Here is a 5,000-nt window from a genome sequence, read left to right as displayed (position 1 = left end):
GAGAGCGTCGATGAAGTTACGCCCAGATAGCAGGCGACTGGTGTCAGCGACCCACTGGTGTTGCCCCTTGACGGCGGCGGAAGATGACAGCGCCGCACCGTCAAAGGCAACGTGCAGGCGCGCGGCCCACATCTCTCCAACCTGCGTCGACGATTTGAGGAGGTGGCCCTCCCACATAAGATGCCGCTCCAGCGCCTCAATCTCACGCTGCACCTCGTCCCGGCCTGCACCGTCGGCGGCTGGCCCAATCCTCTTCAGCGCCAGGAGACGGGACCGGCGAAGTGTTGGCCCCATCCATCGGCATGATGGGATGCCGAGGCCTCCCTGGGCTACAGGAGCGTGGAAGTAGCCCAGGGGAGTGTCCGCCGGAAGGCGGAACCATCTCCTGACGGCGGCACGGATGGTCACATCTGCCGCTTTCAACGCACCCACTCGGGTGCGGCTGAGGGCCAGCCCATGGTACAGGCCAGGCAGAAGTACGGTGGTGAGGGCGTGGAGGCGCTGTTGCGGCTTGAGCGGAGCTCGGGAGATGACGTCCAGCTGCTCCACCAGGTGACGTCGTGGGTTGAAAACGCAGCGACCCGCGGTGGAGAATTGCAGTCCCAGGTACCGGAAGGTTTCACCCACACGTAGGGCGGGCACGGTGGCGTTGCCCGCTTTGAAGGTAACGTCGGCGTCGACCTTCACCTTCTTGTCGCGCCCAGACGCGACTAAGGCGAGGGTGAAACACTTCCGGGCGTTGATCTGCAGCCCCAGATGGGCGAGGGCTGCGACGGCTGCGTCGATGAGGGACTGCAATCCCCTCGCGGTCGATGCAAAAAGCAGGACGTCATCTGCGAAGGCCGCAGCGTTAACTCTGCGACCAAGGATCCGAGCTCCGATGTGGGAGGGAAGTTGACTCAAAACATAGTCCACCGCAAAATTGAAAAGGAGGGGGGAGAGGGGGTCACCCTGACGCACACCCCTAGCCGGCTGCAGGGGCACGCCCACGTCGGCGCCGCCCGCTATCACTGTCGTGCTACCCTCGTAACACCTTTCGACGTACTCAATAAAGCAATCCGGCAGGCCATGAGCCCTCAGCACGGGGCGGAGGGCAGCATGGTCCACCGAATCGAACGCTTTAGAGACGTCGATCGATGCCACAAAAACAGAGCGACAGGAGCGGACTGCGTCGGTGAGGGCAGTGTCCAAGATGAAGGTGTTTTCCAACATCCCATCCCGGGGGATGAATGCCCGCTGACGTTCGTCCACAGCACATGCACGCATCAGGCGTGACGCGAGAACCTTGTGAAAGGTCCGCGCCAACACCGAGCAGACCGTAATGGGGCGAAAGTCAGCGGGGGATGTTGGTGCAGCCGTTTTGGGGAGAAGTGACGTCCGGGCGCGAAGCAGACGCTCGGGGAGGGCGCGGGCCAGGAGGAAGAGGTTCAAGAGTTTCACCAGGACTTCATGCGGCAGGCGCCGCAGCTCCGCTGGAGTCAGGCCGTCCGGCCCGGCTGCCGATCCCCTGGGCGGCAAGGCAGCAGCGACCTCCTCACGTGTGACCGGCCCCCATAGGCACTCAGGAGCGACAGGCTCCGAGTGCGGGAGAGGGCGGTCACGGATGAAGCCGGCGGTGGAGATCGGCTTCTTCGTGAAGAGGTCCGCCCAGAAGTCCAGCAGACCGGGGATGTCGGGTGGCGGCTGCAGCAGGGTGCCGTCCAGCAAGCCGCGCACGCAACGTGCACGCGACCTACGGAAGGCGTCCTGTGTGCGCGCGTATTCCCAGCGGCGCCGCTTGCGCTTCTGCAGCGGCGGGGCGGCAGGCGGCCGCTTGGATGATTGGCGCGGCCGCTGTGTCCTGGTGATCGACCTCTCCCCCCTGGACCCGACCGACGCAAGGGCATCCGGGAGCATGCCCAGGATGACATCGGGCGGCGTGCCCCGCCCCAGACCAATGACTCGATCCAGGGCAGAGAAACGCTGGGCGGAAGCAGGTAGCCCCGCCAGATGCTCCCAGATGGCGGCGTCAGTCGGCCCCTCCGGCGGCGGCCCGGTGGTGTCGGCCGCGAAGTCCTCGGCTGCGTCGACGGGCGGCGCAGCGGCCTCGCCCGCGTCAGGCAGCGAGCTCGCTGCTCCACGGCGGGACGCCGGCTCTTCGCCCCGACCGATCTCAAGTGCCTCCATGAATTGGCGGACAAGCTGCTTGTGGGCAGCTTGCCGCCGTCGGCACTTGATTGCCTCAAGCGTTCGGTCGGGGAACATCCTGGTAAGTTCTTGATTTACAAAGAAGAACCGGGCGTCCCTCTCAAGGAACAGTTCGGCCTCTGCCTTGGCGAGCGACAGGACTTCTTCCTCCGTCCACCTCGCGCGATGCCTCTCCGTCACGATCTCAGCGTTGGCGGCCGCAGGGTGTTGGCGGCGGCGATGGACCCCGAGACCGTTCTTCGTGGTAAAAGTGCGGTGGCACTCACTGCAAGCAAAGGGAGCTACACAAACTATCGCATTTTCGTTACGGCCGGTTGGCCGGATAGGTGCTGGGGTAGCTGGGGTGGCACCTTCAGCGGAAGGGCCACCATCTCTTGTTTCTTGTCGGCTGCCCCCAACTATAAAGGGATAATGCGAGGGGGGGCTGGTAACCCCCCCAAGCCCCTGGTGCGGTCTTCCACTCTGCGAAAATCAGCGGGCCCACGAGAAGGGGAGAAGACCGCAGGAGAGGAGAGGCTAAGAGGGCTAGGCCCATGTATTGCGCATCACTCTCCCTGTAACTATAACCCAAGGAAGGCACCTCGCAGCAGCAGCACGACTACATCAAGACCGCACTTCGAAAAGCCAAGTCCGGATGCAGCCACACCGCCGCCACTTGGCCACCTTAAGAGAGTCATAGTTACTCCCGCCGTTTACCCGCGCTTGCTTGAATTTCTTCACGTTGACATTCAGAGCACTGGGCAGAAATCACATTGCGTCAACACCCGCTAGGGCCATCGCAATGCTTTGTTTTAATTAGACAGTCGGATTCCCCCAGTCCGTGCCAGTTCTGAGTTGATCGTTGAATGGCGGCCGAAGAGAATCCGCGCACCCGCGCGCCCCCGGAGGAGCACGCTAAGGCGGACGCGGCCTCGCAGCAAGGAAGATCCGTGGGAGGCCAAGGCACGGGACCGAGCTCGGATCCTGCACGCAGGTTGAAGCACCGGGGCGCGAACGCCGCGCAGGCGCGCGCATCCTGCACCGCCGGCCAGCACGAGGCCGACCAACGGCGAGAGCAGACCACGCCCGCGCTAAACGCCCGCACTTACCGGCACCCCTACGGCACTCACCTCGCCCAGGCCCGGCACGTTAGCGCTGACCCACTTCCCGACCAAGCCCGACACGCCCCGATCCTCAGAGCCAATCCTTATCCCGAAGTTACGGATCCAATTTGCCGACTTCCCTTACCTACATTATTCTATCGACTAGAGGCTCTTCACCTTGGAGACCTGCTGCGGATATGGGTACGAACCGGCGCGACACCTCCACGTGGCCCTCTCCCGGATTTTCAAGGTCCGAGGGGAAGATCGGGACACCGCCGCAACTGCGGTGCTCTTCGCGTTCCAAACCCTATCTCCCTGCTAGAGGATTCCAGGGAACTCGAACGCTCATGCAGAAAAGAAAACTCTTCCCCGATCTCCCGACGGCGTCTCCGGGTCCTTTTGGGTTACCCCGACGAGCATCTCTAAAAGAGGGGCCCGACTTGTATCGGTTCCGCTGCCGGGTTCCGGAATAGGAACCGGATTCCCTTTCGCCCAACGGGGGCCAGCACAAAGCGCATCATGCTATGACGGCCCCCATCAACATCGGATTTCTCCTAGGGCTTAGGATCGACTGACTCGTGTGCAACGGCTGTTCACACGAAACCCTTCTCCGCGTCAGCCCTCCAGGGCCTCGCTGGAGTATTTGCTACTACCACCAAGATCTGCACCGACGGCGGCTCTAGGCAGGCTCACGCCCAGACCCTTCTGCGCCCACCGCCGCGACCCTCCTACTCGTCAGGGCTTCGCGGCCGGCCGCAAGGACCGGCCATGACTGCCAGACTGACGGCCGAGTATAGGCACGACGCTTCAGCGCCATCCATTTTCAGGGCTAGTTGCTTCGGCAGGTGAGTTGTTACACACTCCTTAGCGGATTCCGACTTCCATGGCCACCGTCCTGCTGTCTTAAGCAACCAACGCCTTTCATGGTTTCCCATGAGCGTCGATTCGGGCGCCTTAACTCGGCGTTTGGTTCATCCCACAGCGCCAGTTCTGCTTACCAAAAGTGGCCCACTTGGCACTCCGATCCGAGTCGTTTGCTCGCGGCTTCAGCATATCAAGCAAGCCGGAGATCTCACCCATTTAAAGTTTGAGAATAGGTTGAGGTCGTTTCGGCCCCAAGGCCTCTAATCATTCGCTTTACCGGATGAGACTCGTACGAGCACCAGCTATCCTGAGGGAAACTTCGGAGGGAACCAGCTACTAGATGGTTCGATTAGTCTTTCGCCCCTATACCCAGCTCCGACGATCGATTTGCACGTCAGAATCGCTACGGACCTCCATCAGGGTTTCCCCTGACTTCGTCCTGGCCAGGCATAGTTCACCATCTTTCGGGTCCCAACGTGTACGCTCTAGGTGCGCCTCACCTCGCAATGAGGACGAGACGCCCCGGGAGTGCGGAGGCCGCCGCCCCGTGAAGGGCGGGGAAGCCCCATCCTCCCTCGGCCCGCGCAAGGCGAGACCTTCACTTTCATTACGCCTTTAGGTTTCGTACAGCCCAATGACTCGCGCACATGTTAGACTCCTTGGTCCGTGTTTCAAGACGGGTCGTGAAATTGTCCAAAGCTGAAGCGCCGCTGACGGGAGCGATTATTCCGCCCGAGAGCATCCCGAGCCAACAGCGGCGCGGGTCCGGGGCCGGGCCAGGTAGGTCCGTCATCCGGGAAGAACCGCGCGCGCTTGCCGGGAGCCCGAGCGCCCAAAGGGGCGAATCGACTCCTCCAGATATACCGC

General features: G+C 62.4%; 1 pseudogene; it reads right to left on the bottom strand.

Annotated features, from left to right (window-relative positions):
• Positions 1-5,000, bottom strand: part of LOC124733289 — a 7,960-nt pseudogene that overhangs the window by 2,226 nt on the left and 734 nt on the right.

The sequence above is a fragment of the Schistocerca piceifrons genome, unplaced genomic scaffold (genome assembly GCF_021461385.2).
Source record: "Schistocerca piceifrons isolate TAMUIC-IGC-003096 unplaced genomic scaffold, iqSchPice1.1 HiC_scaffold_1387, whole genome shotgun sequence".
In the NCBI taxonomy this organism is placed as follows: domain Eukaryota; kingdom Metazoa; phylum Arthropoda; class Insecta; order Orthoptera; family Acrididae; genus Schistocerca; species Schistocerca piceifrons.
The sequence above is the reverse complement of the archived record's forward strand: the minus strand, read 5'-3'. Positions and strand labels throughout refer to the sequence as shown.